Here is a 25,411-nt window from a genome sequence, read left to right as displayed (position 1 = left end):
TTGAGTTTCAACTCTGACACTCACTGGCTTTGTGATCTTGGTCAAATAAAATTAACCTGTCTGAGCCTAGATTCTTCATCTGTAATATGGAGTGATAGCATGGGGGCACTGAGCTACAGATGTGACTAGAAATGGCAACGTGGCCACATTTATACCCACAACATAGCAAGAACATCTAGAATACCAGTTATGGATGTAGACTGCTTAACCTACAATAAGTTTCGAATACGTTTTAAATCCCTTCATCTCTTTCCCATTTATTTGGGTGCCAGAGCCCATATATCTTGTTTAGAACTAATCATCTTTGCTTTGATGATTGAATTTTATTGAAGAGTTCATAGAGTTTAATAGTTGAAAGAGACTTTAAATGGTCAGGTGACCCAACTCTTCCAGTGGGATTAAAGAAGCTTGCAGATTCAATCAGTATAAAATAAACCATTTGAGGAAAAAAGAAAACTGACACATCTGACTCGAAAGGAGTTGATGTCTTCAGGCACCTGATCGGGGCTAATTATAACACTTGGGTAATACATTTTTGGCACGAGCTTCCTGGCAGTGAAGGCAAAGTGGAAACATGTTGGGTTATTTACTTTTGGTTTTGTGACAATGGAAAGCATACACATTTTTTCTGTGCAAACTTTTTCCTGGAACCAAACTTAGGCATTTATCACATGAATCATTGTATAAAGGACACTGTGGGACAGAATGGACAGGACATCCCTCCATGGGTTCTTACAGAATGTATAGTTTTTCATCTGAATGTTCTAATCTTGAACATTTATGAAGTAAACGTTGCATAGTAACTAGGAACCCCCTTTCCGATACACTGAGAGAGTCTGAAATAAACCAAAAAAGGAATCACTTATGCTGCCCTCCTCACCCCTAATCTCTGGAGAAAAATTTTGGAGGCAATTATATTTAGATATTATCTAAAGGCAATCATCATCATTATCATTTAACTACATTTTGTCAAGCACAAGTACATTTCATAAGTATAAGCAAGTTAATTAAGACTTAGTAAGATTAAATAACTCTTCCAAGCTCACACATATCATCCTGGTTTCTAACTACATTTGTTGATTGTGTTTCCCCGAAGCACTGGGTTGAGGAGGATTCTGAGGCCACATTGGATAGCAGTAGGAACAAGTGCCATGACCAGTTCATGATGTTTGTGTGTGATAGGACAGTGAAACTCACCAGCCATGCATTTGCCATCATCGTGGGATTACATTTACCTGCTAGCAAAGCAAATTTCATGGCAGTAATTAGCAGATAAATGTGTTGCCTGTAATTCCTCTACACTTGTTAGTGGAAACATCCCAGAATGACTATTTTTCATTACATACCACGTGGAACTTCAGGATTCCAAGCAGCTGATATATGCACGTAAGAACAAAACTAACCAAGTGAAAATTCCAATCTCACCCACCCCGCTAAGGAAACCCAAGACTATAATGCAAATTAGAGTTTTTAATATGAATTAAATGTCTACATAAGTCAATTTACAAATACATTAACTGTTTTAAAATCTTACTTGTAGCTAATGACTGGGTTTTGTTGTTGTTATATTTAACTAAGTAATATAATCGATTCAGAGTTACAAATTTTGAGGCTCTCTGTGTGGCACTTTGAATGATTCAGCAATTGCAGACTGTATGTAGTGAGTCTGTATCCTGAAGGGCTGTGGTCCCTCAAGATTAAACCTTTATTCCAAGGATGTATGAGACAATGGATCACCTCAAGGTGGGCTGCTGCTGCTTTTGCCTGCCCAGCCTCTCTACATCTGGTAATAGAAGCATCTCTTCCTCCATCTCAGAGCATGAGGTTCTGGTAGAGCTGACTCCACCTCCTGGGGTAGGCATGTATCCGTGCTGGCACCACGTTCCCCCAACTAGTGATTGATGCAGATGCAGGTACATGTTACCAAGTCAGACCAATTAAGCCCTACTTAGGACTTTGACAGGAGCAAGAAGGTAAAGACGCTCACTGTCGTTGAGTTTCTAGGCTAGTAGAATAAACACCAATAGCTGCAGGTGGACATACTCCCTGAGAATTAATCTAGCCCCCAAGAAAGTACTAGTGGTGAATGGAGAAGGAGGGATTCAGAGCTTGTTCAGAGTTTGTTCACAGAGTTGTGCATCCATCACCACAGTCAATTTTAGAACATTTTTATTACCTAAAAAAGACATCCCACTCCCCTTAGCCATCATCCGGAACCCCTTCAGGCGCTTCCCCCACAGGCCTAGGCAACCACTAGTATACTTTTTCTCTCTGTCCATATTTGCCTATTCTGGACATTTCGTATCAATGGAATCACACAGCATGTGGTCCTTAGTTCTCCTTTAGTTAACTTTCATAACTCCCTCTACTTCTTGCAGCCCTTATTAGAATTAAAAAAATTAATGTGTGTAATCATTTGTTTAATGTCTGTCTCTCCATTAGACTGTACATTTCACCAAAGCGTGTACTTCATGTATTTTATTCACCCTTGTACCCTCAGTATCTACCTCAATGCCTGTGTGCCACAGAATAGACACAATAATATTTACTCAATGAAAGAATGGATTGATGAATGGATGGTTGAGTGAATAAATTAGATACCTACCCTGCTGTCATCATCAAAATTCATTCAAAAATTCAAAATTCAATGCCTGTGTGCCACAGAATAGACACAATAATATTTACTCAATGAAAGAATGGATTGATGAATGGATGGTTGAGTGAATAAATTAGATACCTACCCTGCTGTCATCATCAAAATTCATTCAGAAATACTAGTCTACTTAACACAGTGAAAGAAGTTGATCTGGTTAACTTCAATACCAGTTCCCCATGTTGGGAAGAAAGAGAAACAAATACCTATTTAGCAAGAGAGAGTGTGGTTACACATGCAGATGTGTAATATTTGTAAATGAGCAGTGGATTGTTTATGTATAGGAGTGGAGAAGGGAGAGACTTGGTAAGCTGGAGCTAAGTTAAAGTAAACTATTTATTGCGCTAACTAAGCCACAGCATGGCCACTGCCAACTGGTCACAACTGCTGTTCCTTTTTATTTTCTTAAAGGCCTCAGTCTCTGCAAGATACGCTCTGAGTAATAGGAATGAAAGTCCTAATGCTCAGAATTTGCTCATGGCGTCCTTGACTGTTTAGGGCCTTATTCCATGAGTGTTTAGGTCTGGTTGTTTCCTGTCTGTGCCTGAACCACACAGGGAAAGAATGGGATGGGAGAGAAGTCAGACTCATGCCTTGTCACTTGGGCAAGCAGCTTGTGGAGTGGGAAACACACGTCCCCGCTTGGATGGCTTCTGTACTCTGGGACTTGGCAAAGCTGTTGCTGAAAACACTGAACAAAATAAACTACAGAAGATAGAAGGAATGCAGGAAAAGTCATGAAAAAACAAATTAGTGATTCATAGAGATTACAGTCTAATGGCTACAAGATTTTCCTGGCTTTGATTTGGACTTTTTCAAGAAACCAGTGGCAGTAGAGGCTCCCTTGGTGGTTGGACGTGAGAGGGGATTTTCTAGAAATAATGAGTTTCTGTTTGCAGTGTTTGTTTTATTTTTAATAAAGCAAATATTGTTTTTATTCCCTTACTTCTCCACTGAAGAAATAAAATCTGTAAGTAATCCCAGCTTCTGGATTCCGACGGCATAAAGAATACACACAAACAGATTATTTCAGAGATGGGGCCTTTTTTTTTGTCATTCATGAGCATTTCAAAAATTACATAAGGGTTGGCTAATGCAAAATGTGGCATCAGCTAGTACAGAGAGATGTGTGTGTGTGTGTATTTATTTGCTTCCTCTCTCATGCCTAGCAAATGCTTGATTAGAAATGCAGTGAGATTAATTTATTGAATGGATGTCTCTATCTATGATGATCCACAAGATTATAATTGATTTTTTAAAAAAGATCCAAGTTTCTGGGCTTTCCTGGTGGCACAGTGGTTGAGAGTCTGCCTGCCGATGTAGGGGACACGGGTTCGTGCCCCAGTCCTGGAGGATCCCACATGCCGCGGAGCGGCTGGGCCCGTGAAAAAAAAAAAAAAAAAAAAAAGATCCAAGTTTCAAACAACGAACTAACCAGGGCTACTTTGGATAAATTCTCACCAGTAGGATATTTAATAATATATTGTTTGGAGTATGTACTCCAAGAATTACTATACAAAGGTCAATGTCCAGCCCAACTTTGCCCAGCAAAGGGACAGACACACACCTATCTAGTATGGTAAATAGAAGGAGCCTTGCAGTGTTTCACTTCACCTGCCTGTCCCCCAACCAAATATCCCCCACTTGTTTAACTTTTGCTGTTAAATTCACCATTCATTCCTTATTTCTCTAGATAATTCAGTACCTTCTAAATTCTTCTGATGGTAAAAATCACCTGGGATGCTTGTTAAAATCACAGATTGTAGGTCCCACCAAAGGAAGCAGACTCTTAAGACGAATCTCTCTTTTTAATAAATGCCCTAGGTGATTCTATTTTTTTTTGAATTTTATTTATTGTTTTATACAGCAGGATCTTATTAGTTATCCATTTTATACACATTAGTGTATATATGTCAATCCCAATCTCCCAATTCATCACACCACCACCCCCCGCCACTTTCCCCCCTTGATGTCCACACGTTTGTTCTCTATATCGGTGTCTCAATTTCTGCCCTACAAACTGGTTCATCTATACCATTTTTCTAGGTTCCACCTATATGCGTTACTGTACGATATTTGTTTTTCTCTTTCAGACTTACTTCACTCTGTATGACAGTCTCTAGATCCATCCACCTCTCTACAAATGACCCAATTTCATTCCTTTTATGGCTGAGTAATATTCCATTGTATATATGTGCCACATCTTCTTTATCCAGTCATCTGTCAATGGACATTTAGGTTGCTTCCATGACCTGGCTTTTGTAAATAGGGCTGCAATGAACACTGGGGTACACGTGTCTTTTTGAATTATGGTTTCCTCTGGGTATATGCCCAGTAGTGGGATTGCTGGGTCATATGGTAATTCTATTCTTACGTTCTAAGGAACCCCCATACTGTTCTCCACAGTGGCTGTATCAATTTACATTCCCAACAATACTGCAAGAGGGTTCCTTTTTCTCCACACCCTCTCCAGCATTTGTTGTTTGTAGATTTTCTAATGATGCCCATTCTAACTGGTGTGAGGTGATACCTCATTGTAGTTTTGATTTGCATTCCTCTAATAATTAGTGACGTTGAGCAGCTTTTCATGTGCTTCTTGGCCATCTGTATGTCTTCTTTGGAGAAATGTCTATTTAGGTCTTCTGCCCATTTTGGGATTGGGTTGTTTGTTTTTTTTAATATTGAGCTTCATGAGCTGTTCATATATTTTGGAGATTAATCGTTTGTCCATTGATTTGTTTGCAAATATTTTCTCCCATTCTGAGGGTTGTCTTTTCGTCTTGTTTGTAGTTCCCTTTGCTTTGCAAAAGCTTTTAAGTTTCATTAGGTCCCATTGTTTATTTTTGTTTTTATTTCCTTTACTCTAGGAGGTGAATCAAAAAAGATCTTGCTGTGATTTATGTCAAAGAGTGTTCTTCCTATGTTTTCCTCTAAGAGTTTTATAATGTCCAGTCTTACATTTAGGTCTCTAATCCATTTTGAGTTTATTTTCGTGTACGGTGTTAGGGAGTGTTCTAATTTCATTCTTTTACATGTAGCTGTCCAGTTTTCCCAGCACCACTTATTGAAGAGACTGTCTTTTCTCCATTTTATATCCTGCCTCCTTTGTCATAAATTAGTTGACCATAGGTGCATGGGTTTGTCTTTGGACTTTCTATCCTGTTCCATTGATCTATATTTCTGTTTTAGTGCCAGGACCATACTGTCTTGATTACTGTAGCTTTCTAGTATAGTCTGAAGTCAGGGAGTCTGATTCCTCCAGCTGCGTTTTTTTTCCCTCAAGACTGCTTTGGCTATTCGGGGTCTTTGGTGTCTGCATACATAGATTTTTTGTTCTAGTTCTGTAAAAAATGCCATTGGTAATTTGATAGGGATTGCATTGAATCTGTAGATTGTTTTAGGTGGTATAATCATTTTCACAATATTGATTCTTCCTTTCCAAGAACATGGTATATCTCTCCATCTGTTTATATCATCTTTAATTTCTTTCATCAGTGTCTTATATTTTTCTGCATACAGGTCTTTTGTCTCCGTAGGTAGGTTTATTCCTAGGTATTTTATTCTTTTTGTTGCAATGGTAAATGGGAGTGCTTCCTTAATTTCTCTTTCAGATTTTTTATCATTAGTGTATAGGAATGCAAGAGATTTCTCTGCCTTTATTTTGTATCCTGCAACTTTACCAAATTCATTGATTAGCTTTAGTAGTTTTCTGGTGGCATCTTTAGGATTCTCTATGTATAGTATCATGTCATCTGCAAACAGCGATAGTTTTACTTCTTCTTTTCCAATTTGTGTTCCTTTTATTCTTTTTCTTCTCTGATTGCCATGGCTAGGACTTCCAAAACTGTGTTAAATAATAGTGGCGAGAGTGGACATCCTTGTCTTGTTCCTTATCTTAGAGGAAATGCTTTCAATTTTTCACCATTGAGAATGGTGTTTGCTTTGGGTTTGTCGTATATGGCCTTTATTATGTTGAGGTAGTTTCCCTCTATGCCCTCTTTCTGGAGAGTTTTTTCATAAATGGGCATTGAATTTCTCAAAATCTTTTTCTGCATCTATTGAGATGATCATATGTTTTTTCTTTCTTCAGTTGCTAATATAATGTATCATATTGAGTAATTGGTGTATATTGAAGAATCCTTGCATCCCTGGCATAAATCTCACTTGATCATGGTGTAGTGCTCGCTTCGGCAGCACATATACTAAAATTGATCATGGTGTATGATCCTTTTAATGTGTTGTTGGATTCTGTTTGCTAGTATTTTGTTGAGGGTTTTTGTATCTATATTCATCAGTGATATAGGTCTGTAATTTTCTTTTTTTTGTAGTATCTTTGTCTGGTTTTGGTATCAGGGTGATGGTGACCTCATAGAATGAGTTTGAGAGTGTTCCTTCCTCTGCAATTTATTGGAAGAGTTTGAGAAGGTTGGGTGTTAGCTCTTCTCTAAATGTTTGATAGAATTCACCTGTGAAGCCATCTGGTCCTGGGCTTTTTCTGGTGGAAGATTTTTAATCCCAGTTTCAATTTCATTACTTGTGATTTGTCTGTTAGTATTTTCTATTTCTTCCTGGTTCAGTCTTGGAAGGTTATCCCTTTCTAAGAATTTGTCCATTTCTTCCAGGTTGTCCATTTTATTGGCATAGAGTTGCTTGTAGTAGTCTCTTAGGATGCTTTGTATTTCTGTGCTGTCTGTTGTAACTTCTCCTTTTTCATTTCTAATTTTATTGGTTTGTGTCCTCTCCTATTTCTTGATGAGTCTGGCTAATGGTTTCTTGATTTTGTTTATCTTCTCAAAGAACCAGCTTTTAGTTTTACTGATATTTGCTGTTGTTTTCTTTGTTTCTATTTCATTTATTTCTGATCTGATCTTTATGATTTCTTTCCTTCTACTAACTTTGGGTTTGTTTGTTCTTCTTTCTGTAGTTCCTTTAGGTGTAATGTTAGATGGTTTATTTGAGATTCTTCTTGTTTCTTGAGGTAGGCTTGTATAGCTATAAACTTAGCTCTTAGAACTGCCTTTGCTGCATCCCATAGGTTTTAGATCATTGTGATTTTGTTGTCATTTGTCTCTAATTTTTTGATTTCCTCTTTGATTTCTTCAGTGATCTCTTGATTATTTAGTAACATATTTTTTAGCCTCCATGTCTTTGTGTTTTTTACTTTTTTTCCCTGTAATTGATTTCTAATCTCATGGCGTTGTGGTCAGAAAAGATGCCTGATATGATTTCAATTTTCTTAAATTTACTGAGGCTTGATTTGTGACCCAAGATGTGATTTATCCTGGAGAATGTTCCTTGCACACTTGAGAAGAAAGTGTAATCTGCTGGTTTTGGATGCAATGTCCTATAAATGTCAGTTAAATCTATCTGGTCTATTGTGTCACTTAAAGCTTGTGTTTTCTTATTAATTTTGTGTTTGGATGATCTATCCATTGGTGTAAGTGAGGTGTTACAAGTCCCCACTATTATTGTGTTACTGTCGATTTCGTCTTTTATAGCTGCTATCAGTTGCCTTATGTATTGAGGTGCTCCTATGTTGGGTGCATATATGTTTATAACTGTTATATCTTCTTTGTGGATTGATCCCTTAATCATTATGTAGTGTCCTTCCTTGTCTCTTGTAACATTCTTTATTTTAAAGTCTATTTTATCTGATATGAGTATTGCTGCTCCAGCTTTCTTTTGATTTCCATTTGCATGGAATATCTTTTTCCATCCCCTCCCTTTCAATCTATATGTATCCCTAGCTCTGAAGTGTGTCTCTTCTAGACATTGCATATATGGGTCTTGTTTTTGTATCCATTCAGCGAGTCTGTGTCTTTTGGTTGAAGCATTTAATCCATTCACATTTAAGGTAATTATCAATATGTATATTCCTATTACCATTTTCTTAATTGTTATGGGTTTGTTTTTGTAGGTCCTTTTCTTCCCTTGTGTCTCCCACTTAGAGAAGTTCCTTTAGCATTTGTTGTAGAGTGGTTTGGTGCTGCTGAATTCTCTTAGCTTTTGCTTGTCTGTAAAGCTTTTGATTTCTCCGTCGAATCTGAATGATATCCTTGCTGGGTAGAGTAATCTTGGTTGTAGGTTCTTCCCTTTCATCACTTTAAATATGTCATGCCACTCCCTTCTGGCTTGTAGAGTTTCTGCTGAGAAATTAGCTGTTAACCTTATGGGAGTTCCCTTGTATGTTATTTGTCATTTTTCCCTTGTTGCTTTCAATAATTTTTCTTTGTCTTTAATTATTGCCAATTTGATTACTATGTGTCTCGGCGTGTTTCTTCTTGGGTATATCCTGCCTGGGACTCTCTGCGCTTCCTAGACTTGGATGGCTATTTCCTTTCCCATGATAGGGAAGTTTTCGACTATAATCTCTTCAAATATTTTCTCGGGTCCTTTCTCTCTCTTGTCTTCTTCTGGGACCCCTACAATGCAAATGTTGTTGCATTTAATGTTGTCCCAGAGGTCTCTTAGGCTATCTTCATTTCTTTTCATTCTTTTTTCTTTATTCCGTTCCGCAGTAGTGAATTACACCATTTTGTCTTCCAGGTCACTTATCCATTCTTCTGTCTCAGTTATTCTGCTATTTATTCCTTCTAGTGTATTTTTCATTTCAGTTATTGTATTGTTCATCTCTGTTTGTTTGTTCTTTAATTCTTCTAGGTGTTTGTTCTTTAATTCTTCTAGGTCTTTGTTAAACATTTCTTGCATCTTTTCGATCTTTGCCTCCATTCTTTTTCTGAGGTCCTGGATCATCTTCACTATCATTATTCTGAATTCTTTTTCTGGAAGGTTGCCTATCTCCACTTCATTTACTTGTTTTTGTGGGGTTTTATTTCATTCCTTTATCTAATACATAGCCCTCTGCGTGTTCATCTTGTCTGTCTTTCTGTGAATGTGGTTTTTGTTCCACAGGCTGCAAGATTGTAGTTCTTCTTGCTTCTGCTGTCTGCCCTCTCAGTATATTCTTAATATGTTATGCATGTAGGCAGTGTTGTTCCTCAGTACAAGTACTGCTGTTAGGAGTCATTGCAGGAAACTTCTTTAATCAATAAGGGTCTGCTAGTGTTGGAGGGTCTCCTGCAGAGGCAGGGGGTGGTTGTGACTCACCACAGGGACAAGGACACTGGCAGCAGAAGTTCTGGGAAGTACTCCTCGCCATGAGCCCTCCTGGAGTCCACCTTTAGCTCCACCAAAGAGCCGGGTAGGGTCCAGTTCTGCCCTAGGTGATTCCTGTGGTCAGAGAAATTTAGGAAAAATGGGGCTAATGATAATTTTTCAGTTTCACGTTATGATAATAAAGCACTTTCATGAAACCCTTTCATGAGATCCTCATCATGAATGTGTGACAAAAATATTATTATTCCCACTTTACATAAAAGGAAACTGAGCCTCTAAAAGGTAAAGTAGACTGACTAAGGTCATTTGGGGCAAGACCTTGACTTCAGACCATGTGGCTTTTAATCCAGGTCCTCCCCACCAAGACCAGCTGCCTTCTAGGAGCTGGTAGTAATGATAATGGCATTGGTACCAAGACAGTCTTGTTTGAACAAAAAAGGACAGAAGGGAATTATGTAGGGGTTCTGAGAGCACCCAAAGGGCCTTGAAGAAAGAGAAATCCTTTAATAGTTGAGGATGAGAGAAGAGAGTAGGTGAATAAAGTCATGGAAATATGAGTATCAGTCTATTGTTGATTAATGAGAAGCTATTGAAAATACCTAGAGCCTAAGGGTTTTGTAAAGTCTCTTCCATGGGACATGGTTCTGTAAGATACTCCATGGAAAGTGAAACAGGAGGGAGGGGGGTAGGGCACAACCTTTAAAAGAATGACATAGCCATAGGACTTGACATGAACTAATTAGAACGCAATAGGTCCAAGATGGTGGACGAGTCAACTTCCACTAGACCTTGAGCCTCAGTATACGCTCATTGTAACACATCAGAAAGCTAAATGACATACCCACAGGTGCCAAGACAGTTCCAAGGCCAACCATAAAGGTCAAAAAGTGGACAGTGGCCCAATTTCTGGAAATCCCCTCCCCTTCCCCAAAATAGCTGGAATACTCCTTCCACTCAGCCTATGAAATTACCCACTCCTATAAAAACTGACAACCCTATACCCCGGTGCCACTGTTGCCTTCTGAGATGGCCCACACTCTGTCTGTGGAATGTTTCTCTCTAAATAAATCCACTTCTTACCTATCATTTTGTCTCTCAGTGAATTCTTTCTGTGATGAGACATTAAGAACCCGAGCTTCATTAAGTCCTGAGACCAGGTGTGTGATCTCAGTTAAAAGACCATGGGTTCAAGTCCCACTCTGGGTTTTGGCTCAGTTTGAGTCCCGGTGCGTGGGTTCAAGTCCCAATCCGAGTTACATGGTTTCAAGAGGGGGTTCTTTACTCAAATAAATTTGGAAAATGTGGTGAACTTTACTCTGGTGAATAGATTCCCAAAGCATATCTGTATATTAAAGGCTCTGAGAAGTTCTGCTGCAAAGAAATTTAATTAAAACTTTAAACATGCAATAGCCAAACTTATTTGACCATGGAATTCTTCCCCCATTTTTCTATAAACATCTGTCTGAACACACTTTGGAAAATGCTGGCCTAGGACATAGATTTAGAGTTGAGACTGTATCAATGGGGGTGTTTAATACTGCAGTTACACCCAAATAATAGATTCTGTTTTTTTCTTTTTATTTCCTTTCTTTGTTTTTTTTCTATTGTGTCTTTGTTTATTTGAGAGAGAGAGAGAGAGAGAGAAATAGACAGATACTACCCATAAAATAAGCAACTGAGTATTCCTTGTACTGAAGTTTGTTGATTCTGTCTTGTTACTAACACAAAGCAAGTGTGTGGCAAGAGAACCAAGTGGGAGCTGAGCAATCCCTGGAAGGTGGAAACCCGGTCTGCCTGGAGCCCCTGGCTCTTTCCAGGCATCTGGATTGGAGGCCCAGCTTGTTTTCTTTTCTGCCCTGACTAATCTGCCTTTCTGGGGATGAGACAGTCAAAAGATGTTGCCTCACTGACATGCTTCCTGCTCTTGTGTGTTTAACCAGGTTGATTCAGAGGGACTCTTCATTCCAGGGCCATCTTGGGCCCCACGACTGTCCAAAACAAGGTCCAGGTGGCCTCCAGTCAGAGAGAATAGCAGCAGAAGCATAACTAGGCAGGCTCACCAACCGCATCAGTCTTCCCAAGACGAACAGCACTCTGGCAAGAATGGGAGTGCTATCTGCTTATGGTTATGATTCTGTTTGTTGGGGCCTGACGGCACCCAGAGATGCCTCCTCAGCTTGAATGGGTAGTTGGGTGGAGATGGGTGTGGTATACAATAGTCCAGATGGTTGGATGAGACTCAAAAAGAGGGTGTGGGGTTAGGGAGGAATGATCCTCCTTCTTGGTTCTTTTTTAACTTAGTCTTTGAGCAGGGAGATAACTTATTTCAGTTGCTGTGTTTAGCTGCTTCAGAGGGGATTGATTTCTCAATAGTGTGAATTTTGCTGTTATTGTTCAAATGGGCCCTGACCTTGACCAGTCCTAGGTCTGACACAGCAAAGTGGCAATTGGAGGAGGGTGGGGTGAAGAAGTTTTGTTTGGAAGGACAGTGTTTAAAAGGAATTTGTATGCATTCTCAAAGAAAGGTTTATCACCATCTCAGTGTCTCCAGTGGTTTGCTGATGAACATTTAATGACCATCTCTCCAAAAATTATTAAGGTGTGCATATGTATGTGTATATACACACAAAAATTTGTTATACGTTTTACTGATATAAAGGATGTATAACATAAAACTTATAAATGATAATGTTATACAATATTCTTTATTATCAACTTCATATACCAATTGATTCTCACAGGATTGCTTCATTGATTTTTATCAAACTGTCTTACCCGTAGCCAACCTATGGTTACAACTGACAAACAAGTTTAGCTCCAAATGAATATTTGTTGATATTTTTGTTTATTTTAACATGTAAGATGAAAGTGAAACAATGAAGATACATGTCTAGGGTTGCCAGATTTAACAAATAAAAATATGGAAGGCTCAGTTAAATTTGAATTTTAGATAAACAAATACAATTTTAGTATAAGTATGTTCTGAACAATATTTCAGATATACTTATGCTAAAAATATTCTTGTTGATTTGAAATTCAAATTTAACTGGACATCCTGTATTTTGTCTAGCATTGAAAAACTTCACTTGTTCTTCAGTGACATGAGTGATTTCTTTGCTGAATCACATACTAGGTTTTGAATACTAGAAGACTGTTTCCTCAATTTTTTGTGCTGTTCGCTATGTAACAGTTGTAAACATATCACAATTTCGTTTTATCTTCATGAATGACATTTCTGCCATCATTTTCTTCAGTCTAGAAAATCAACAAAACAATAAACCGAGCCCTGATTTGTAGCATTTGCTAATTTGTGTATTGTCTAAACTCCCACCATAGCCAATTTCAACCTGCCAACTTGACATCACTGAATGAAAAATTGGGAAGAGATATACAGGAACACACAGTGTAGCATTTCCATGATACAGAAACAATAGTCACAAACAACCTCAAAAGCATAAATAAGAGCACCATTTAGTAAAATAATTAGGAAGTGATGACTTTTGAGAGTGTATTACCTCTGTTTTTAATGTAATTTATGTAGTGGTAAGTTGATAAAAGCTTTGTTTAACCTGGCTCGTAAAAGTCCTGACAGTGTAACAACTGGCTCTTGCAAGCTGGTAACACCACTTCCAGCACATTATTGAGACTGTCAGTATCATCCTACACCCAGCTTATTTTATTTATTTACAAAATCTGCTTGACTCCTAGAAGTGTTTGAGTTTGTGACCTTTGTTAAGTTTTGGGGGAGATTTGAAAGGAAAAAAATGATGCAGCCCTTCTCTAGGGAGCTGTAAGCTGCTCAAAAGGAGTATGAACATTTATTGAGCATCTTCTCTATTTGAGACACTGCTGTCTTCTACAGATTTAAAATTACAACTTTATAAGACCCTATGCTCTATGAAAGCCAGAAAAGTAGAGGGGATGTGCACTCTAAACACAGAAATGTCACTGACATTGAAAGGCAGAAAATTAAGAGATGAAATCAAAATTCCTACCATGGTTGCAATATTGTTGATGATCTATACCCATAATTAAGGATTGGAAGGGATTGTGTGTAAATAATTGCTCCTTTAGGGCAGTGGTCTTAAAGGGTGATGCATTTTCTTCTATATTGTCCTTTGATGTTTTTGTGAAGATTTTCTGGAAGATAAGCACTAAAGTCTACAATTCAGACAACAAATGCCTTAAATTCATCAAAGGGGCTTCCTCGGTGCTGGGACAGCTTTTATGGCACACGTGGAGCATAAGCTAGGCCTTGAAGAATGGGAGAGATTTAGATAAGTAGGGAAAGCATTCCAGGCAGGGCAAATGGCATAAGTAAAGGGTTAGAGATAGGTATTTTGAAGGAACAATAAATAAAATAGTCTGGCTGGAGAAGGTTCGTTCGGATTTAAATGTATATGTGAAAACTGTATAAAACCGGGCCGTGCAAAGTCTACTCTTGGCATGGAATCAAATTCGAAGAACTAATAGTTGGAAAAATTGAAACTAATTTAAATCTTTACTACAGCTTCTTAAGAAAACACAAAAGCTGGAGGACTTCTGCCCGTCATCACTAATTTTCCCCTCCTCTTAAGTTCTCATCTCTTCTGGGAAATTATTCTCTACCTTCTTCAGCATTTCTCTACTCCACTGATTACTTCGATCTTCCCATTGAGTCTCAGGACAGGGCTGAGTGGCAACCAAAATTTTCCTTAGCAGTGGGGGAGGGGAATAGGCTATGTACTAATGCAAAGGTATTAACAATAATATGGGTACAAACCTATACATAACAATTGCATCAGTAAGTAATTTCTCTACACTTCTTCTTTCCAACTCTGCAATATTAAATTGTGTTCATTTCTTGATTTCTGTGTGTGTTCTCTCTTATGTTAGGTCTTTATGCTTGATTGTCTATCTTCATATAATATTTATTCCCTCTATCTTTTACCTACCCAATTTTTGTTAATCCTGGAAGATTCAGTTGAGAAGTGACTTTATCCAGAAGCCTTCCTTGAGCACACAAACTGGGTTAGTCGCATCTCCCCCCATGAACCCACAGTACTCGGTACTTCCTCCTGTTTTAGCACTTACTACACTTACCTGTCTTGTCCCCACTGGACTGGGAAAAATTTGAAGACAAGCTCTAGATCTTATTTGGTGTGTGGTACATACATTTATATATGTGTATTTGTATACATATGTTTACATGTTTACATATGTATATGTTTTATATATGATTTTATATATAATATTATATCGATAAATATATTTCTTATGTGTGTATATTCATACATATTTATTTAGTTATTGTTCTTTTATTTATTTTGGATAAATTAATCCATTTACTGACAACTTCTATGTGACAGGTACTGTATTAAGCAATTTGCAAACGTATCTCTTTTCCTGCTCTGACCAACCATATAAAGTAGGAGTTACCTTTAATTCTCAAACGAGAAATCTAGGACTCAAGGAGGTGTAATGGTTGCCCAAGGACATACCACCAGGAAATGGCAGCAACAAAATTTGAACCCAAGGCTGTGTGTATGACATAGGCCCATGTGTATGCCAAGGCATAAAAAAATCCATTAGGGAGTCTGCTTTCAGTGGGGTGAATGGAGAGGACGTGTCGCCAGACAGGAAGGTAGAGACCAGTTGGGATTGTCAGCCAGGCCCTTGGTTGGCCATAGGGAGAGGAGTCTGTGCCAGCTAACTGCTGCTGATTGAAATAAATAGTGAGAAGAGGAGAGTGGAGAACGGATACAAGCACACATTCGTCATCTGTAGTTAAGGGACTCTTGTTTATAGATTCCTTTGCTTCCTTATAAGACGTTCGATTATAAACAGCATTTCTTTTCAGTAATGATCTCCTGACCTCCTTCAAAGGACCATGAATGAGCCTGTGTGGTGGTCCTCCTAGGTGACAAGCACATGTTCTCTTTTGAAACTTACAACAGTCATATAAAGTTGTATGAGTTTCCTATAGCTGCTGTAACAAAGTACCACAAATGTAGTGGTTTAAAAAACCACAAATTTATCTTTACGTCTGTAGGTCAGAAGTCCAACAGGGTCTCACGGGACTGAAGTCAAGAGGTCGACAGGGATGCACTCCTTTCTGGAGACTCTAGGAGAGAATCTGCTGCATTGTCTTTTCTGCTTTCTAGTGACAGCCTACATTCCTTGGTTTATAAAGACCCTACTGCACCTTCAAAGCCAGCCATAGTGGTTCAAGTCCTCATGCTGCTATCTCTGGCATGCTTCCATTGCCACACTGTCTCAGACAACAGCCAAGAAAATTTCTCTGCTTTTAGGGATTCATATGATTAGATTGACCCTCCCCCTCCAACACCTCCCCACCCCCACCGATAATGCAGGATAATCTCTTCCTCTCAAGGTCTTTAACTTAATCACATCTGCCAAGTCCCTTTTGTCACGTAAGGTAACATATTCACAGGTTCTGGGGACTGAAGCATTGGACATATTTGGGGGTCATTAAAATGCTCACTACAGTATACACAAGTAACCCCATTCTACAGACGAGGAAACTAAGACTCAGAGAAGTGAAGTGACCTTCCCAAGTCCCACATCTAGTAAGTGACAGGTCTAGGATTTAGACTTGGGTCTCCTTGACTCAGAAGTGCTCATTCTTTCCGGGACAGCAAGCTGCCTTCTCAAACATTTTTGTGCAGGTCATAAAACTGGGCAGCAGCGTTGGATAGGTGGCAATTTGTAGAATGTAATGAATGGATGCCTTTCTAACTTGGAGCTGGGAAACATCCTTGAATTATGAGAAAATAGAGACCCCTTAATGATCAAAAGGGTACTGTTGCATTTTATCCCAGGTGTCTTTTTATATTTTCCCAGCACAAGTTACACTGGGTATAATCACTACCACACATTAGATGGTGGGTTAGGGCACATGTATTAGTCTACTTGGGCTGCCATAACAAGATGCCACAGACTGGGTGGCATAAACATCAGACTTACTTTCTCGTATTTCTGGAGGCTTGATGTCTAAGATCAAGGTGTTGCCACGACTGGTTTCTGGCGAGGCCTCTCTTCATGGCTTGTAGGTGGCTTCCTTCTTGCTATGTCCTCAAGTGGCCTTTCCTCTGTGTGTGGAGAGGGAGAGCATGCTCTAGTGTCTCTTCCTCTTCTTATAAGGACACCAGTCCTATCGGATTAGGGTTCCATCCTTATGACCTCATTTAACCTTATTACCTCTTTAATAGCCCTATTTTCAAATACAGTCACACTGGGGTTAGGGCTTCAACATATAAATTTGGGGGGAATGACACAATTCAGTCCATAATAGCACATAAGAGGCGCTCAGTAAATATTAGCTAAATGAATGATTGAATTAATTTATGAATGAAACCCTTTTGTTGAATAAATATTATATACCAGATTTTTACTAGAACTTCAACATGTGTTGTTCTTTTTTTTAATTATTGCCCACGTTTATTATTTATTTATTTTTAACATCTTTATTGGAGTATAATTGCTTTACAATGGTGTGTTAGTTTCTGCTGTATAACAAAGTGAATCAGCTATACATATACCTATATCCCCATATCTCCTCCCTCTTGCGTCTCCCTCCCACCCTCCCTATCCCCCCCCCACTCTAGATGGTCACAAAGCACTGACCTGATCTCCCTGTGCTATGCAGCTGCTTCCCACTAGCTATCTATTTTACATTTGGTAGTGTGTATATGTCCATGCCACTCTCTCACTTTGTCCCAGCTTACCCTTCCCCCTCCCCATGTCCTCAAGTACATTCTCTACATCTGCATCTTTATTCCTGTCCTGCCCCTAGGTTCTTCAGAACCTTTTTTTTTAAATTCCATATTTATGTGTTAGCAGATGGTATTTGCTTTTCTCTTTCTGACTTACTTCACTCTGTATGACAGTCTCTAAGTCCATCCACCTCACTACAAATAACTCAATTTCATTTCTTTTTATGGCTGTTAATATTCCATTGTATATATGTGCCACATCTTCTTTATCCATTCATCTGTCATTGGACACGTAGGTTGCTTCCATGTCCTGGCTATTGTAAATAGAGCTGCAATGAACATTGTAATACATGACTCTTTTTGAATTATAATTTTCTCAGGGTATATGCCCAGTAGTGGGATTGCTGGGTCGTATGGTAGTTCTGTTTTTAGTTTTTTAAGGACCCTGCATACTGTTCTCCATAGTGGCTGTATCAATTTACATTCCCACCAACAGTGCAAAAGGGTTCCCTTTTCTGCACACCCTCTCTAGTATTTATTGTTTGTAGATTTTTTGATGATGGCCATTCGGACCAGTGTGAGGTGATGCCTCACTGTAGTTGTGATTTGCATTTCTCTCATGACTAGTGATCTTGAGCATCCTTTCATGTGTTTGTTGGCAATCTGTATATCTTCTTTGTGTGTTGTTCTTTTAATCCTTAGAACAACTCTGTGGTATAAGTATTATTATCTCTACTTCTCTAGACCCTGGTATGTTGATCTGTAATCCAAGATAGTCTCTTAGTTTCCTTTCAACTTGAAGAGTCTGTGATCCTATTAATGGCCTGCTGTGGGCTGTTCAAGGCCCTTGTCTTCTGACACCTCAGACCAGAGGTCATTACTGTCAAGAGTCTTGGCTTCTATTAATCAAACTTGCAGGTTATTTCCCTTAATCCTGTGTGTAGATAAGCCTTCTGTGAGAGGTATAATAATAGTCCCTGAGTCAGCATTTTCATTGGTTTAGAGGTCAGTAGAAGGGCTGGGAATATTCCTCTGGATCACATTACCCAAAGAGCTTGTGATGGAGCAGGCCTGTTTGAGCAGAGAAGTGCACCATATGTGCCCCTACAGAGCACCAGCCCCCTCAAGTGCTTGCTCTGCATTGACTCCATCTATTATGTGCCGGATGCCAGACTATAGCGATTACCTTTAAGGTGTTTCTGTTCCAGCCAGGTAGACATACATGTAAATCAGCAAGTGCATCCAGTATGCCAAATGCTATATTAAAGCGAAGGGCAAGGGCTATAAGAGTAAAAAAAAAAAGGAGACATCTAAATGGTGGGAGAGTGGGAGGCTTCCTGGGGATGAGTATGCAATGATGAGAAATATTCAGTCCAGGAAAGAAAGTAGAGGAAGGAAGAAAGGGTGCTTGAATTATAGCTGTGCCATTCCTGTTCATGTACATTCATAACAAGAAAGAGGGCAATATGTATCAAGGTTCTTCAAAATGAATATAGCTCTTGATCCAATAATTCCACTTCTAAGAATTTATCCTAAGGAAGTTACCAGACATGCACATAAACATATATGTGCACAGATGTTCATTGCTGCATGATTTATAATAATAGAAGAATTAGAAATAACCTAAATGTTTATAGTGAATTGGATAAATGAATCCATAGGATGATATAATGTAGCCATTAAAAGCCATATTTAATGAGGGGAACGCGCTCAAACTGTATTAAGTGGGGAAAAAGTAGTTTACAATATGATCCCAATATTGTTAAAATTGGATATAGAATAGTACAAAATGCATATTAGGTATATAAGTTCTGCATGAAGAAAAAGATTGGAATGAAATACATCAGAATGGTCACTGGATAGTAGAAATATTGATTAAAATTTTTTTTCTTTTTGTTTGTATTCTTCCAAATTTCTATAGAAGCATTCATTATGTTTATAATTTTAGTGCCAATTTAACCCCTCAAAATGGCAAAGTGTTGTTTTTGCCACTCACACATCCTTTAGCACCCTGTCAGTGCTATATCCTCCTTGTGCTGTCGCCTGCATTTCTGTGTCTGTCTCTACCAGAGTCAGTGCACCTGTCTACAAGAGAACCAGGAGTACAAGTTACATGATGGCATTTCAGTTTCAATGCTTCAAGTTTTCTTCTTCTGTGTCCTTTCTCACCCTCTTCTCTGTCCCTTTTCTGCAGCAGGGTCCCATTCTGCCTAAGTGCCCCTCCTGATCAAAGCCTACTCCTAGGGAATAAAATACGTACATTTATTGAGCGCTACGTGCCAGGCACTGTTTTTACAGTTTTACAGGGATTGACCTGATTAAACCCCACAACACTCTATGAGGTAGATATTACTGTAACTTCCATTTACTGATGGGAACACTGAGGGCCTTCAAGGGAGGTTCAAGAACAGGCCAAGTTCACATCATTAGTAAGTGCTGCAACCTGGATTTGAGTGCAAGCAGTCTCTGTACACACGACAGACTCCCAAAGAAAAGCTGATACAGAACCAGGAGCAGAACCTTTCCCAGAAAGATGTGCATTTTAGCAGAAGACCACATTCTCAGCTGGCTTAGGACAATGCAATGGGACTGGGGTGGAGAAGTTAATGTTTAGGGGGTGTTGGGCCTCCCATTCCAGTGAGATTCTCAGGGTCTTCTATAGACCTGTTGACATGTGGATCTTATGTTCCTGTTTCTTTGAAGTTTACTCTGGGCAAAAAGCCCTGGGAACAGTGAAGAATTAAGGGGGCTCCTGCGTGGAGAGGAGGGGGTGTGCCTGTAGAAAGGGCAAAGAGAGCTGTGTTCCATGATTCTGCAATTTCAGGAACCCCCTTTATTGTTTTAACTCATGTCAGGAGGGTAAAACAAAATCTGTAAATGGTTATATGCAGAAAAAAGTTAGCTTGCAAAAGGGCTTGGCCAGAGCTTTTAGCAGGTTGAGAACCCTGGATGGACAGGTTCCTGCGTGAACAGTTCTGAAGGGGTCCCTCAGTGAGCCAAACCCTTTCAACTTGGGTCAGCGTGGGCCGCAGAGGCAGAGGCGTGGGCCTGATGGTGAAGTTAGCTGTCTGACATGCATAAGCTGAGGTTTCAGGGAGCTCCAGCTCATTGGTATTCACCAGGTTGGCCCACTCCAAGGTGACCTTTTGCGTTTGTGCCAGTGTGTTCCATCCGGCCCAAAGCGCTTGGTGGTTTATGCAGCCTTCCAAGGGAATTCTTTGGCCTGCCTGAAAAGGAAATCAATTGTTAGAGGCCCAGGCTTCCGGCCAGGAGATTTCTTTCAAGCTTTTATATAGGTAGACTAAAGACGAGCTAATAGCTGCAGTAATATTAATAACACCCAGTTCACTTTCACATGTATTCACCCAGGGGCCAAAAAGAAGCATTTTAAAGCCTACACTGAGGCGCTTGGCCTTTTGTCTTTGTCACAGGGACACATTGCTTTATCAGTCATCTTGGTTTCCTCTCCATGTTTGCTCTGCACCTTGAGTCAGTAGGACAAGATGAGTATGACCCAGAAGCCTTGTCCTGTTCCTGACAGAAGGCATGAGTCATCCACTGTAGAACCCTCCACCCTGTTCCTGACAGAAGGCATGAGTCATCCACTGTAGTACCAAAAAACAGAGGCCACAAACCCATTCTAACAATTTTCAAAAGGGGAAACAAAAGGATGATTCTAGTGAATACTTATGGATCTATCTTCCCACCTATGACTAGAAAAAAGGCAGTCAGGTTGAGGAAAAAGGAGGGAGACCCAACCGTGTGAGACTGATGAATATAGCAGACTCCATTCACCAGCAGATCCAAATGACAGCTAAGAGTACCCACTTACCTTCGTCACTGACAACCAGTGGGGATGACCAACCATCAGCCAGATGGTCCCTAATAATCAAGTCATGATTGTGTGGGCTTAAGACTGTGCTCAGCCCCCAACCAACCACCCCATGCAGACAGCCCTCATTTAAGTTCTCATGCGTCCTCGAGTGGCCTCTGCATTCCCAGAGGCCATGGATTGGCATGAGAGGGAAGCTCCTGCATTTCACCAAGGTGGAACTAGATATAACCAAACCTAGGATTCTTTTTTTTCCAGTTTTATTGAGAAATAATGGATATACATCACTGTATAAGTTTAAGGTATACAGCATGATGGTTTGGTTACATATATTATGAAATCATTACAACAATAGGTTTAGTTAACATCCATCATCTCATATAGATACAATAGAAAAGAAAAAATGTCTCCTTGTGATGAGAACTCTTAGGATCTACTTTCTTTCTACAGCTTTCCTATATATGTCATGTAGTAATGTTAACTATAGTCACCATGTTGTACATTACATCCCTAGTACTTATTTATCTTATAACTGGAAGTTTCTCCCTTTTGACCACCTTCCTCCTTCCCCCACCCCCCATTCCACCACTTACAAGTCTGATTTTTTTTTCTATAACTTTCGTGGGGTTTTTTTAATTCGACATGTAAGTGAGATTATACAGTATTTGTCTTTCTCTGTCTGACTTATTTCACTTAGTATGATATCTTCAAGGTCCATCCATGTTGTCACAGATGGTAGGATTTCCTCACTTTTTATGGCTGAATAATATTCCATTGTATATGTATATACCACAACTTCTGTATCCATTCACCCATTGATGTATACCTAGGTTGTTTCCATGTCTTGGCTATTATAAATAATGCTGCTGTGAACATGGAGGTGCATATATCTTTCTAAGTTCGTGTTTTTGTTTCCTTTGGATATGTTCCCCAAAGTAGAACTGTTGGATATTATGGTAGCTCTATTTTTAATTTTTTGTGGAACTTCCATACTGTTTTCCACAGTAGCTGCACCAATTTACAATCCCACCAACAGTGCAAAAATGTTCTCTTTTCTCCACATCCATGCCAGCATGTGTTATCTCTTATCTTTTTTATGATGGCCATTCTAACAGGCATGATATCTAACTGTAGTTTTAATTTGCATTTCCCTAATGACTAGTGATGTTGAGCATCTTTTCATGTACCCATTGGCCATTTGTATATCTTCTTTGGAGAAATCTCTATTCCAAATTTGGAATTCTTATTGAATTTGGGACAGAAAAGAAACTCACAGTCAGGTGTGTGTGTGTCCCTTCTGTTATCTTTCCTGTCTCAGTTACAAGGAGTAGTTGGAAGAGTTCCAAGCAGGGTATAGAAACCACAGATTGGGTGCTGACTTACAAGCAACCTTGGGGTAAGTTCTTCCAGCGCCCTCTCTGGGTATCAGCTGCTTCAAGTAAAAATATCAGGCCAAGTGATTTCTATCAGGTCTGAAGTTAAATCACCTGCTATCCCACTTCCTAGCATATGGCCTTGGGCAGACTGACCTTTGCCTCTTTGAAACTCAGTTCCTCATCTATACATTGGGGATTGAAATACTTCAGAGAATAAAATAACACATACATAAAACAGTCATTTTCAACATTGGTTCCGTATTGGTATCATCTGGGGAGCTTTAAGAAACACTGAATGCCTTGGTCCCACCTCCAAAACTATAAGTTAACTGGTCTGCCGTGTTGTTTCCAGGTTATTCTAATGTGCAGCCAAAACTGAGAACACCTAATATAAAAGGGATAGCACTTTTTCTGGCCCCCAAATATGCATTCGATAAGTGGAAGTTCTTAGATAATGCCTTCCCAAGAAGGTTCCTCATGATAGAAACTTCAGGCTAGGTGAAGAGATCTTTGGTTTTTTGTAGCAACTATTTTTTTCAGGGCAAATATAGCCAAATTTGTCCATGGTAGAGGGGCTCAGATGTAATCTTATCTTTTCAAATCCTTTAAAAAATAAGCAACACTTTTTTTCAATGTGGAAAATTTGGAAACCACAGAAAATTATCAAGAATTCCGTCATTGGGGCTTCTCTGGTGGTGCAGTGGTTGGGGGTCCGCCTGCCGATGCAGGGGACGTGGGTTCGTGCCCCGGTCCGGGAGGATCCCACGTGCCGCGGAGCGGCTGGGCCCGTGAGCCATGGCCACTGAGCCTGCGCGTCCGGAGCCTGTGCTCCGCAACGGGAGGGGCCACAGCGGTAAGAGACCCGCGTACCAAAAAAAAAAAAAAAAAAAGAATTCCATCATTGAAGGCCAACAGCCATTAATGATAATGTTCCTTCTAGCTTTTTTTTTTTTCTGCGTCATGCTTAAATTCAACAGTTAACTTAATCAACAGGTATTTGTTACTGTTTATTACATATCTGTGATGTACCAAGCATTGTTTTGGGTGCTACACTAGTTTATCACAGTGAACAAGACAAACTAGAATATAATTTTGCATTCTACTTTTCCCGTCTGACGTTTTATTTTGAGTGTATTTTCCCACCATTTAAAATATTCTTCGAAATCCGTGGGTTTTAGAGACAAGATCATAATCGATTTCATGTTCATACCATGATATGACTGCTGTTGGACATTTAGATTATTTCTTATAACTGTGCAGATCTTGAATATAAATTTTAAGATTTTGAAATGCAGAAATTTTAAAACATTATTCCTGCACCTCAGCTGGCTGTCTACTTCTATCTTCTGCTGAAGTAGGTGTAAAATTCAGCCACTTCTACAAAGCATGCTCTCCCCAGTATCCACATGGCTCCCTCCCTGTTGCCTTCAGATCTTCACTCAGGTTTCACCTTTGGAGTGAGGCCTCTCTCTGGCACTCCCTAGCCATATCTCTGCTTTATTTAACTCCATAGCACTTGTGTCATACTGGATATCTTATTTTTTGAATTTTTATTATTACTGGTGCTTGTCTACTTGAACATCAACTCCACACGAGCAGAGATCGTTTTTCAGTTCTGTTTCCCAGGATTGGAGATTTGCTGCATACGTAGCATTTGTCACAGACCATCCCCAGCAGAGATGTGGTGGAGGGAACATATGCTGCTGGAGGTACTGGGAGAAGAAGGCCTGTGTGGCAGAAGCCTACAGAGCCATAGTGTCCAAGCTCAGAAGAAGGTAAGAGCAAACTCTTCTACATCTCGCCACGCTTGTCCTGGGACATAGAATTAGAAGAAGCCATTCTCCAATGCCTTGCTTTGGGAAGCTGAGAGCTAAATTTTCTCTATCAGCATTGGAGCCTCTCTTCAGAATGTTTGACCCTGAGGTTGTCCACAGTGATTGATCCAGCTCAATATCCACGGTTATAAGTAACTCCCAAGAATTAAATAGCCCTGGGCAGACACAAAGGCCTGGGCTCAAGATGTCAGCTCTTTGCAGGAAATGCTCACTATCGGCTAAATAAAGGCCTTTGTATTTTTAGCAGATGGGTCCCTGGGAAGGGTGCAAGATGCCTGTAGCCCAGGTAAAAGGATGACTTGTGTTTCCTGTGCCTGAGTCAAGCCTCCTCGGGGGACCCTCTGTTACTCATGCTCAGAATGGCAGACAGATCAATGAAATCCATTCTCAATCCCTAAGCCTTGTTAAGCTATAGCTATGGCTCAACCTAGGACTGAGTCACTGAGTGAAATGGTCTAAGGACAGAAAAAGGGCAGGGAAGGTAACCAGTAGTTATGATGTGTCTGCCAGAGCCAGGATCTGATTTATTTGTTTATTATTTGTTTGTAAAATATAACTCAAGGTAAATAATATACTCACATGGTTTTAAAAAATCAAATAATGTAAAGGACTTAGAGTTGAAAGTCTCCCTTCCATGGCTATAAATCAGCACTCCAGTCTCCTAGCTTCCACCACCAAAAGGTAACCACTCTTACTAGTTTTTTGTGCATTCTTTTCAGAAATGTGTATGTGTGTGTGTGCATGTTTATACAAATGGCAGTGTACTATATCTGATTTTCTGCACCTTGCTTTTTTTCTTAATTTATATTAGCAAATGTTCCATGACAGATCAAATATATCTTAATTTTTGAGTGTTTCATCATAATCTATTATTTGACTGAACT

The 25,411-nt window shown here is 39.5% G+C and overlaps 1 long non-coding RNA gene across 1 annotated transcript in view; it reads left to right on the top strand.

Annotated features, from left to right (window-relative positions):
- The window catches only part of LOC307184736, a 180,041-nt gene extending 155,405 nt beyond the window's left edge, over positions 1 to 24,636 (top strand). The window contains exon 3 of the long non-coding RNA XR_013827815.1: positions 24,306 to 24,636. This is a non-coding gene — a long non-coding RNA (uncharacterized lncRNA). The remainder of the gene's footprint in view (positions 1 to 24,305) is intronic.
- Positions 24,637 to 25,411: the final 775 nt, after the last annotated feature.

Source organism: Stenella coeruleoalba (genome assembly GCF_951394435.1).
Source record: "Stenella coeruleoalba genome assembly, chromosome: 3".
NCBI lineage: Eukaryota > Metazoa > Chordata > Mammalia > Artiodactyla > Delphinidae > Stenella > Stenella coeruleoalba.
This window is presented reverse-complemented; position numbering and strand designations above follow the sequence as displayed.